The sequence below is a fragment of the Electrona antarctica genome, assembly GCF_951216825.1.
Source record: "Electrona antarctica genome assembly, chromosome: 5".
Lineage (NCBI taxonomy): Eukaryota > Metazoa > Chordata > Actinopteri > Myctophiformes > Myctophidae > Electrona > Electrona antarctica.
This window is the reverse complement of record NC_136810.1, coordinates 18,219,730-18,232,913: the sequence shown is the minus strand read 5'-3', so window position 1 is coordinate 18,232,913 and position 13,184 is coordinate 18,219,730.

The window sequence follows — 13,184 nt, the reverse complement described above, 5'->3', positions numbered from 1 at the left end:
CACCTATTTGGGAGGAAAACCGCCAGGTCCCATTTAAGGACAAAGTGAAACCATATGGGACGACCCATGGGCAAATAAAGAGTAGCCCTTAATGAGATTTTGAGCAGGCACTAAATGTAATGGCACTCCTTGAACTTTTACGATGACCTCCACGGGGTGGACATAATGGCCCCAAATGACTTTACAGCCTGGGTCATTTATCAAGGGTCCCGTTTGTGTTCCAGTCATGAGGTCTGTAGAGGGAACATAATGCATGGATGAAGTCATGCACAAAAAAGGGGGGGATATTTGATTCAGCAGATTTAGGAGAACGGAAAAGGTTGGGAAAACGATTTTACCATGCACAGGGTAAATAGACCCGGTGTGTATAAGCCTGCTTATTGCGTTCTGTCAAACACCAAAGCCTTGTCTTATTCGTGATCACTCTATTTTACAGTCTGCTCTGGTGAGAGGCCTTGAAGGCTTTTGAGATCTGCTTGGAGGCATTGTGAATGTTCAGCACAAGTCATTTTTACAGATTGTGTGCTTGAACCAAATCCACATTAAGGCCCGACTCACACCTTTACATCCAGCATACAACATTGATGCATGCTTGTTGTATGAGATGTATAGCTGATGCAAGCTCGCAATGCATTTCCAATGGGAGTCACATGGTTTGACACAACATTTGTGTTGTATGGCTTTCGGCTGTGTTTCGACTGCCCCCCTCATACAACACAAATGTTGTGTCAAACCATGTGACTCCCATTGGAAATGCATTGCGAGCTTGCATCAGCTATACATCTCATACAACAAGCATACATCAATCTGTTGCGAAGGTGTGAGTCAGGCCCTAGTCAGCTGCAGTGGTGTAAAAAGTACTCAAATGTTTTACTTAAGTAAAAGTATCAATACTGCAATGTAGAAATACTCTGTGAGAAGTAAAAGTACTGTCACAATGCTCACAATGCGTTGCAAATCTTTTTATAGGTCTGAAGTGGTTAATGTATATGTTTTGTAATAATAATTAAAATATACAAAGAAAGAAACTAGTAAATAAAGTTTTCAAATAATTATAGTGCAGTAAAAGTACAATATTTGCCTCTGAGATGTAGTGGAGTAGAAATATTGGAAAGTATTGTAAGTATTGAAGTATTAGTAATTGTACTTAAGTACAGTACTAAATGTCTTCAGTTACTTTCCACGGTTCCACCACTGGTCAGCTCACTCAGCTGCTGCTTCTGTTTCAGGGTAAAAAGGGGTTGCACTCACTTCAGTCAAAACAGCACAAACACGCCCCCTACTGACTTGTCATTGAACTATCATCTACTCAGCAAAATGTTCAGTTTTCTGGCATCACCATATCAAAATAGCCTCTGCATTGTCTTGAAAATAAATATTTTTCTGGCGTTTTTCTATAAATTTGCGTTGCAGATGAAAAGGTTTTCATAGATAGCTTCATAGACGTGTTTGACAGCAGTGTCATCAGTGTTTGTTGGATTCACTTTAATGTGTATTTTCAGACATTTAACCACTTGAACCACTCAATACTTTAGTAAACCTGACCTTTCACTCTCTACACCGCAAATGTCCAATGTTCTGTGTGCTGGCATCATCACCACTGTCTATAATGACATCAATACAAAATAAAAAAAAGCCTCTGCATTCTTTTGTAAGGAAACATTTTATTGGCGTTTTTCCCGTGTTCCAGCGCTTGCAGCCATTGTCGGTGGGAATGTAGTCTCCCCTCTTGATCCGTAGACCAGGGGGTGTATGTGTGGTTAGCCCCTTACTAAGACAAGACCTCTCGGCAGCTGCCCTTCTCAGGACCCCGGACGGGATCAGGAGGCCCTGAATATTCATACAGGAAGAAGTCTGAGCATTGAAACATGCTTACATTTCTATTCTACAGTATGAGCTCATATGGGGTGGCTAATATGAGCCTTAGGGGCACTTGGTAATGTGCCATGACAAGGCGATCCATTCTGCACGGCCCTCGTTTCCCTGTGTAGCCTGACGATGCTGAGTCATGGGTCACGTCTGGTGAGAGCCATCAGCTCTTCAACCAACCATTTGATGGGGACTGACCCTTAGGTTGACAGACTGTGCCTGCTGTGGACAGGCTGATAGCTACAGTATAAGAAACCAGTGTTGTTTTTGGCAGTACATTTTGATTTTTAGTTTTAGTCATCGTCTCTTCAATTTAGTTTCAGTCACATTTTAGTCACCTGGAATGTTTTAGTGTTAGTCTAGTTTTAGTCGACTAAATATACAGTTGATTTAGTCGACTAACATTTATTTTGGTGGGCCTTGATGCCGTCGTAATTACATGTAATTACAAACATCTGCTATTTTCAGCATGCAACCACGTGTAAAATGACTTTAATATACTGGATCTCTTGTCCACTAGTCCCTTCCTAACATTTTAGTCTAGTTTTTATTTGTTAACGAAATTTTAGTCACCATAGCTTAGTTTTCATTTAGTTTCCATTTAGTTTTCCTCAGTGAAAAAAGGGTAGTCGACAACTTAGTTTTAGTCGACGAAATCAACACTGTAAGAAACAGTAACGTCCTTAATTATTATTATTATTTGTGTATAATTTGTTACTCTTACTGTAACTTTACCAGTGCATGCCATGGACATTTAATGGCTTTGTCTTACATTTTGATATTGCCCACTCAGCACCTCACCTTACACATTTCGCATGCGTATCACTCCTGCACTCTTTTGTGATCCCTCCCAGTGTCTCTTCCATTTCTCTTCCTGCCTATGTTTTGTCTTTGCCCGATAAAGGGTCTATATTACAGACACCACCCACTGTCTTTCTTTACTTTATAAGGACAGGGGGGGGATTGAAAACCATTTGAAACGGCAACAAGGATTAAGGGATAATATACAATTTCATTTTAGATATTTTATTTTTTATATACTAGTTATACTAGTTTTAATCCCTACTCCTTTAGGGTATTTTTTGTCATTGTACAAAAAATGTATAAAAATGTCCTCCATTTGTCCATCCTATTCCTAACTATTAGGAGCCGTGGGTGCTATTAATACAGCGCAGCAGCAGTGTCTTGCTCAAGGACACTTCGACACAGACGGGGTGGGCCCGAGGTGGTGGGGGAGGTGGGGTGAACCGGGGACCTTCTGATTCCCAAGAGGCCTCTTTCTAATACCTGAGCAACTTGAATAAAATAAACAAATGTTGAAAAATGTTTCTGTCATTGGTTGTCAAACATTGTCATTTCAAGGACCCCCAAAAATATATGTAATTGGCCGCCGACTCCCATCTGAAAATATGTTGTTCCAGGGACCGCACTATGAGCTTGTAGATCTGCTATTTTTCAACAGCTAAAGTACAACATAATGCTTAAAACACCAAAAGGGGTTCCCGTACTGAATGGGTTAATCATGGTGTCGTCCACAGTAACAGTTTTTGTATTGACTTGCGCTTTCGTTTGAAATGTACTCGTTCTGCATACTGTGAAATAAAAAATTAAATCAATCAATCACACGTTATTTATTGTTTGGCGGGGGTGACGGACGTTTCCTCAGAGTTTTCCTTTTCTTTCACTCTGAGGAAGATGAAAGTCAAAACGTCAGTAAATAAAGAATGTGAAGACCAGTCGAGTGCTCCAGTTTATTTTATTTGGGGTAGTCTCCTGAAGTGTCCAGGACAGGTACTACTGTAGCCTATATCTTTTCTGATGAAGTAGTGATGCTTTGTACATTAAATTAGTCACATTGTGTCATACCAAACTGTATATAAATCTGTACTGTTCTCAGGGTGTCGTCGTCGTCGTCGTCAGCCAAACTGACCGGATGAATCCTGACTTTTATTGGCTTTTATTGGCTGACTGTTGTCAAGGACGACACCCCGAGAACAGTACAGTGAAAAGGAGATGCAGGTTTCAAGCCAAAACACAAAGAATGACAGTAGCAGCTTCTGTGTGTGTGTGTTTGCTCCTGATATAAATTAGTTTACAACAAAGTAGTTTTGGTCACGTTGTTCATTCTGTTGTAGACAACACAAATCTCATTTAGACTGCCACCGCATTGGACGCCCGTGTTTAGTGTTTACCACTGAGGTGCCGCCCACTAACCCAGTAAGAATTGCCCTTACTTTAGGAAGCAAGTGGAACCCACTAAACTCTGTTACATATGGACCTGTAGTCTATAGCCAGCCGGAGACCAGCTCATGGTAACAAAGTCCCTGAGTAGTACATCTGTTTGGTTTTGTCTTCCCTTTTTCACCCGAGATACTGTAGAGCAGGGGTTCTCAACCCGTGGGTCGCGACCCCTCGGGGGGTCGCCAAAATATTTTAGGGGGTCCCCAAATTATTTTCAAAAAATAAATAAAAAAATTTTCAATTTTATTTTCACGATTTTTCAAAAATAGCAGACCTACAAGCTCGTAGCGCGCCACTGCTATTTTTCAATAGCTAAATTATAACAATGCTTAAAACACCAAAAGGGGTTCCCGCCCAAAATGGTTTAAGGTTATTGTAGCAGTCAATTTATATTGGGGGTCGGGAGGGGGCGGGGCGGGGGTCCCGAGACATTGCCAAAGCATTTCCGGGGGTCCCCGGCCAAAAACGTTGAGAACCCCTGCTGTAGAGCCCTCTTCCCTTTGACCAAAAATAATAACCAGGCCGAGGAGGAGAGCTATACAATGTAAATACAACTCGCAGAACTCACATTCACACACCGTGTGCAGGCCGATGTCGTGACAGAAAACACATGTGGCTGCGGGAAAACATTACAGGCCTATTTTAAAAGTTATACCCTCATGCATTTTAATGTGTCGACTCCAAGCCAATCATTATGCACGGACTGCAGCTGAGTATGCTAATCAGTGGTGTGCAAAGTAACTAAGTACTCAAGTGCTGTACTTTTGAGGTACTTTTACTTTACTGGAGTATTTCCAGTTTTCTGTACTTTCTCTTCTACTCCACTACATCTCAGAGACAGATATTGTACTTTTTACTGCTTTTTACTCCAACAAAATCTACAATTATTTGAAAACGTACGTTAGTTAGTTAGTTACTTACTTACTTTGTAGGTTTGGATTATTATTACGAAACATGCATTATTTAAACTATGGCTATTTGAAGATAGCTAATCTACTGTACAAGCAAACAACAAGTCATAGGCTTGTAGATCTGCTATTTTCAAAATATGTGTTATACATCTGGACTACTCCCACATTGCGGTATTGATACTTTTACTTAAACTGTTGCTCCTTCACGACCCCGACGGCATGGATATGACTCAGGAAACTGATGCCTGTCATGACATCACTCCCTGGCGGTGGTCCAATGCCGGGCAGAGGGACAGGGGCCAAATTAACACTGGTGGAAGAATTTGTTTTTACTTGACTAACAAATTATCAATAGTACAATGTATAAATACAAGTAAAAGTCCATACTGGTAATCAAAATGTACTTGAGTAAAAGTGCAAAGGTATTGGCATCAAAATATTCGCAACTTAAAGTAACAAAAGTAAGAGTACTCATTATGCAGAAGGTCCCGTTTCACAAGTTATACAGTTATGTCTTCGAGGGATGACTCCCGCACACCCGGTTCAATTTTATAGCAGGTGCGTATAGGTCCTGGCAGTACAGCAAACGTTATGAGGAAGGAGGAGAGACCCGCACACCGCCACTTGCTGGTTCAAGAACTTATCTTCTTCAGGCTGTGAGCTTGTAGATCTGCTATTTTCAAATAGCCAAAGTTGAAATAGTAACTAGTAAGTCAAGTTTTCTAGTATTTGTAGTGGGGTAAAAAGTACTGTCTCTGAGATGTAGTGTAGTAGTAGAACACTGGAAATAGTAAAAAAAAAAAAAAAAAAAGTACTTAAGTACAGTACTTGAGTAAATGTACTTACTCGCAGAGAGAGAGAGAGAGAGAGAGAGAGAGAGAATCATTTATCAATGTCATTTCTTTTTCATTTATTTCCCTAGATGCCATTCAAATGCTTTAGAATTATTGTGGACTAGAGTTTTCAACAGCCAAAATAAATGTTTCTGTTGACACTTCTTAACCCCCTAGTATTTCTATTCGGGGCATGTCATCATAATAGGTGGACAACATTCTGTGAAACATGCAGATCTACAAGCTCTCGTGTCACAATGTGACCGACTATTTTTGGAAGAGGGGAATAAAGTAGGGGGCCAAAGGTATAAAGCCCTATAGGTTAGCCAGTTCTTTTGATTGGTTGATTGATTGATTGATTGATTGATTGGTGGAATACCTTATTAGACAGAAATGTGAACAGCACATGGCACAGTAAGACATTACTGTGGCTTTAAGGATAACACAAAGTCCTGGGGACTTTAAACAATACTGTAGGGTTTGACCACTTAATATACTAATACTATACTAATAGCCGATCTTTAAGCTCACAACATGTCACAACATGATGCGTTGTGAGCTTGTAGATCGGCTATATACGGCCAAAATCGTCACCCTAGAATAGGGACACTTATAGGTGGCTCATGTGGTTAAGTGGTTAACGTGACAAACATGTTGACAAAATGTATGGTTGATCCGTGTTGACCGAGCAGCGATGACACACAGTCAACCCAGGTTAATGTCTGTGCTTTGGTTTCAGCTCACCAACAGTACACAACATGCCCTGTAACCTGGACCTTATCCAGACATGGGAATCAAATGGACCCGTAAGGCTCCATTTGGTTCCATTTGTACACTCTCAGAGTTATATAGGGCAGTGGTGGAAAGTAACTAAGTACTTTTACTTAAGTACTGTACTTAAGTACAATTTTGAGGTATTTGTACATTAATTGAGTATTTCCAATTTCCAGTACTTCTACTTCTACTCCACTACATGTCAGAGCCAACATTTTTACTTTTACTCCACTACAATTATTTGAAAACTTTAGTTACTAGTTAGTTACTTTGGCAATTTAAAACATACAGTAACCACTTACATGATTTCGGCCATTTGAAAATAGACGATCTACAAGCTCGCGACGCATTGTGAACTTGTAGATCGGCTATTTTCAAAAGATTTTGTACACAGTTTGAACTTGTGAAATGGGACATTCTGCAACATGAGTACTTTTAGTACTTTAAAGGGATAGTTCAGATTTTTTGAACTTAAGTTGTATGAAATACTTGCCATTAATATAGTGGTTGCAACTGTATTAATTGATTGCCCGAGTCCCATGGTGGGAGTTCTGCTCTGGTTTTGGTGAAATATCAAGTAGTTCCGGTCATTTTGTGGGGGGCACTGGGGGCCACGCAGTAAAAGTAAATTAATCCACAAAACTAACGTCATTTGTATCGTTGACCTATTTCTAAAATATTAGTGCAACTTCCGTTCTTTTTTTTACCCCTCTATCACACAGAACTATGTTTTTTGTGTCCATATCACTACGCCCAAAAAATAGTTCCATGTGATAGAGGGGTCAAAGTTGAACGAAAGTCGCGCTAATATTTTAGAAATAGGTCAACAATACAAATTACGTTCGTTTTGTGGATTCATTTACTTTTACTGCGTGGCCCCAGTGCCCCCAACAAAATGACCGGAACTACTTAATATTGACCAAAACCAGAGCAGAACTCCCACCATGGGACTCGGGCAATCAATTAATACAGTTGCAACCACTATATTAATGGCAATTATTTCATACAACTTAAGTTAAAAAAATCTGAACTATCCCTTTAAGTACATTTTGATGCCGATACTTTTGTACTTTTACTCAAGTACATTTTCAATGCCGTACTTTTACTTGTAACAAAGTAGTTCTAAATTGCAGTATTGGTACTTTTACTTAAGTAAAACAATTGAGTACTTTTTCCACCAATGATATAGGGGTTAGTGAAATAATAATGTAAATAGTACAGTAAGAGTATAAAACAGTCGTGGAACATCAACCAACATTCAAAATATTGACTGTAAATGAAATCTCATCATGTGATAAATGACGATCAGAATGGCATAGACTGGCATACTTGCCGATACCAGCATTTTGAGCAGTATCGGCAGATTTTCCGATACTGGTATCGGAAAAACTCTAAGGCCTAGTTCACACCTACACAACAAATGTTTGGTCCGTGTGTGATGCCTGATTGCTTTTTGATTGCTGCTCCAATTCATTTTCAATGGGAGTCACATGGTTTGACCAAACATTTTTGTTTGATGAGGGGGGAGCAATCATTAATCAGCGATCAAACACAAATGTTTGATCAAACCATGTGACTCCCATTGGAAAAGCATTGTGGTGGCCCAAAAAAACAAAAAAACGACCAAACATTGCTTGATTGGTGTTTGGTACGTGTGAATGAGGCCTAAGGCTGAGCTCACACGGTTAATGCAGTGATTTTTGTTGTGAGTGTCATGGCCGCCCCAATGCATTTCCAATGGAGGTCACATGGTCTGTTGTATGGCTTTCAGCTGTGTTTCGACTGCCCCCTCCCCCTCACACAACACAAATGTTGTGTCAAACCATGTGACTTCCATTGGAAATGCATTGGGGCGGCCATGACACTACACAACATTCATCCAACAAGCATACAGCAATGCAGTAAAGGTCTGAGCTCAGCCTCAGTAATAGTCGGTATAGGACCGGACATGGTGCAAACGACCCCACCATGTTCAGTAGATGGGTGGTGGTGGTGGTGGTCGTCGTGGCACTGTAAAGTTCTATCAGCATCCTGAAAACTGCTTCTTTTAGGCCTGATGTAAAAAAAAAAAAAAAAAATGTCTTCCAAATCATGACAGTTTTCTGAAATACCTATGTTTCTATATCAGTGGTGCTCAATATTTCATGTCTCGGACCCCCGGAATTACATGTATTTGGCCGCCGACCCCCATCTGAAAATATGTTGTTCCAGACACCCCCCCCCCCCAGAAGCAAAGATTTGAGTTACAATTATTCGCTATGAAAGAATATATATTCAAAGATTAGCGCCACATTTTCACGTTTTTTCTAAAATAGCAGATTTACGAGCTCGTAGCGCGGCACTCGGTGCCGCGCTATGAGCTTGTATCAACAGCTAAAGTATAACATGATGCTTAAAACACCAAAAGGGGTTCCCGTCCAGAATTTGAGGCCTATTTGACAAATGCCTTCTAAATCAATGGTTCTCAAACTTTTACGTACGTACGTACCCCCAGAATGATGTGTATTTGGCTGCACGGACCCCCATCTGAAAATCTTTTGAGCCAGGGACTTTCCCAGAACAGAAGATTTGTTTAAAATCAATTCCTATAATTATTCAACATTTTTACATACACTTTCAACATTTTTCAAAAGAAATGTGTAATGTGGGCCTGGGCCGTGCATGGCTGAGCGGTCCAGGCACCTATAGGCCGGCAATCCAGCCTGACGGCGTGCCGCGGGTTCGAGTCCTGAGCCTGTCGGTCTTCGCCGCATGTCTTCCCCAATCTCCCCCTTTCCTATCACATTACTGTACCCTATCAAATAAAGGCAAAAAAGCCATTAAAAAAAGAAGAAAAAAAAGAAACGTGTAATGTGCCGCAAGCTTGTATATCTGCTATTTTTGTGAACCACTAACCGTTTTCTGAAAAACAATGTTCTATAAATAGCGTACATTACACAGATGCTTCCTATGGGTTTTAACGGGTTAAAGACGAGTGAAGTCAGAGCCTCCAAACATAGCTCTGACTGTGGCATCCGCAGCCTGCATTCTCCAGGAGGCTTGCTGGTTATTCTTAGCAGGACATATTGCCCCCAGCCGGGCATTCAAGCTCCTTGGGGGTAACTTTAGTAAGACCTATCCCGTCCCGGCTGAACCGGGTGGGGTGGGGGCTGAGGAGAGACCCGTTAAATGTAGAACGCGGTGACCATAAAAGGAGCGGTAGGGTGTCTCTCGGCCAGTGGGAGGAGTGAGGTACTGGAGGTGAGAACTGTGAACAGTGGGGTCCAAGCCAGTGTTGTTTTTGGCAGCAAATTTAGATTTTAGTTTTGGTCATATAGTCTCTTGAATAGTTCATTTAGTTTTGGTCACATTTTAGTCACCCGGAATGTTTTAGTGTTAGTCTAGTTTTAGTCGACTAAATATCATACGATTTTAGTCGACTAAATCTACAGTTGATTTAGTCGAACAAAATGCATTTTGTCGGGCCTTGATGCCGTAGTAATGGCTGATTTTACGCTTGCTGAAAATAGCCGATCTACAAGCTCACAGTGCGTCGCGGCGCGTTGTGAGCTTGTAGATCGGCTATTTTCAGCATGCAACCAAGTGTAAAATGACTTAAAGTGGATCTCTTGTCCACTAGTCCCTTGCTCCCTTCCTAACATTTTAGTCTAGTTTTTATTTGTTGACGAAATTGTCAATATATTTAGTCTTAGTTTTTGTCATCATAGCTTAGTTTTCACCCTACACTGTAGGGTTTAAGTGGGCCTACAGTATGTACTTTGTCGACCGCTCTCCCCTAATGGGTACTTGGACCCCCTCCTTTTCAATGGTGTGGCTCTGAAAGAGTCACACCTGTCTGTCTGTCTGGTCCGCTAGACGGTCCTATACCACTCAAAAATATGCATTTTTGAGTGGTGCAGCCACTCCAAGGAACAGCAATTGTGTTTTTAGATATTTCAGTATTTCAAGGGGTCCATGGGCTCCATGATGTCATCGACACTGGGCTCATTTCCTTCCTGGACTACAATTCCCATAATGCTAAATGCTTTGGTGCACTGCTCCTCCTTGTGGATTTTATTTATTTAACCAGTAAAAACCACATTGAGACAGACTGAAGTCTCTTTTACACAGTGTGAACTGGCCAAGAGAAGAGGCACAATAAGTGACACAGCTCTGCCAGTAACGATAAACAAGACAAAATCCAGGACAAACATGCAATGCTCATAAATACAGTACCCACTACCGAAGAAGATCAAAGGGAGAACAGGAACGTCTAATAACGCAACCAATAAAGACTACTAAATAAAAACTAAGCAACAAAATTTGCTTAGTAAACTAAAAAGCAGATACGTCAAAGCAGATGCAGTGTTTGGGAAGTGTGCCCATGGCAATCCTTTTAAAGCTCACTAGGGGAATCACAGAAGCCAGTTTGAGTTTGGTCTGTAGGTCATTCCAAGACCAGGGTCCGAAATAAGCAAGGCTTTTTTTCCCAGCCTCAGATTTTGTTGGGGGCATGACGTAGCGCAGCCAAGCATTTGATCTGAGGTCGAGAGAGTTTTGGACAAGTTCAAATTTAGAACAAATGTGAAGTGGGAGTTTACCAAGAATGGCTTTATAAGTGAGAATATACCAATGTAGCAACCTGCGAGACGTTAAGGAGTACCAACCCACTAGGGCGTACAGAGTACAGTGATGAGTCCTATAAGATAGGGGGAGGGCTGTCTTACTGAGACAACGTGTAGTCCAGGAAGTAAGTGAGTGTCCATGACATCATGGAGCCCATGGACACTTTGAAATACTAAAAATATCTAAAAACACAAATTACCGCACGTGGAAACCCCAGGAATGTGTTTCTTGTCTCCCAAACATCATTACAATAAAATCTGGTTGCAAAAGGAGTGAAGTGGCCCTTTAAAGTCCATAACTTGGCTGGCAACCGGTTATTTTTAATTAGACTCTAAACCAGGGGTGGGCAACTGGCGGCCCGGGGGCCACATGCGGCCCCCACCTTCACTTAATGTGGCCCTCAGGTTAATGTCAGAATACTGATATAATATTGGTTTCAGCTGTTTACAATTCCACAACATGCTAACATGACCTGCTTTAATTACTTCAGTCTAAATTAGTAGCTCAATGCTTCAACACTTTGAAATTTGAAATTACATAAAAATGTTAATTTTCAGGGTTCCAATTCAAAAATAGCAAAAAATAATGCAAGATTTCAATTCGAATATAGCAAAAATAGCCGATCTACAAGCTCAAAACGCGTCGCAGCTATTTTTGCTAATATATGGCCCTCTGGAGTGAGTGTGGAAATATAGTGGCCCTCTCCATCGTCAAAGTTGCCCAGCCCTGCTCTAAACGAACAGTCCATAGACTCAGCTGCCACATGATGTCATTTCGTAAAGCCCCTCAAACATCACACTTGTGTGAAGTCTGAAGCCTTTTTTCCATGATCGTGTAACATTGATCAATTTGCATGTGCTCAGTTGTGCAGATGTAATTACATTGACCCACGTCACACAAAGACGTCACGTGGTTTTCCATTGACTTGGCCTGAACGTTTTACAGAACAAAGTTTGTTATAAAAAGTCCATAGACTTGGTCTAAAAACTTACCTAACAAGTGCATTGTATTGGCTACATCATTCTGTGGCGCGCACATAAAAGAGTCAAAGCCAAGGGTTTTTCTTCACAGATATGTTGCACTGAAATAACACTTACTTACTGTATGTAAATGTATCCGAGTAAAATGTAACTCGTTACAATACCCATACTGTTGTCATTGTTACATCCATTGCTGATAAACTGTATCCGTTATCCGTTCTTCATTCATTGTTCAAATCGTCACTGTCGGGTGGAAACCTCATATGACCTAAGCTGTTACTTTTCAGGATTCAAATAAAAAAATAGCAAATGTAGCAGATCAACAAGTTCAAAAAGTGTCGCTTCACGCTGCGTTTTGAGCTTGCAGATCTGCTACTTTTTATACTTTTGTGTGATGCTGTAGTATGATCAAGTAGGGCATTCATTTTTATGAAAAAAACCCCACAATGTCAATATATGGAGATAAGAGGTTTCTGCCCGACAGCAACGGTAATATTGTACAACCGGCCGTACTCATTGTCACTGCTGATATGTTCAGTATAGCGATAGATGTATATTTTATTCATTCATATATCACTTTACATTTTGATAGACTACATCTGTTCACTCATTCAGAGATGGAATGCAGATGGCCAGCAGCTTAGTATTGGCTTGGCTGCAGTCTGAAAATTATTTATATGAATATTTTCGGAAATGTCTATGTGCCCTGGCACAAAATGTCTTCCGATGGGGATACGCGGACAAATACATATTCACAAGCCCCCCAAAAACGCAACCTAACTACCAATATTTACAAGCTACTTTAAAGACAAACAAGCCCAAAGTTGCTTATATTAAGTGCACATTGCAACACTGCCAGGGATCAATAAAGGCTTATCTATCATTATTTCCCAGAGGGCTGTACTGCCTTCGATAAAGTCAGCGTATAGGGCCGAAACTTTAAACACATGTCGAATTATATTAAAACTGCA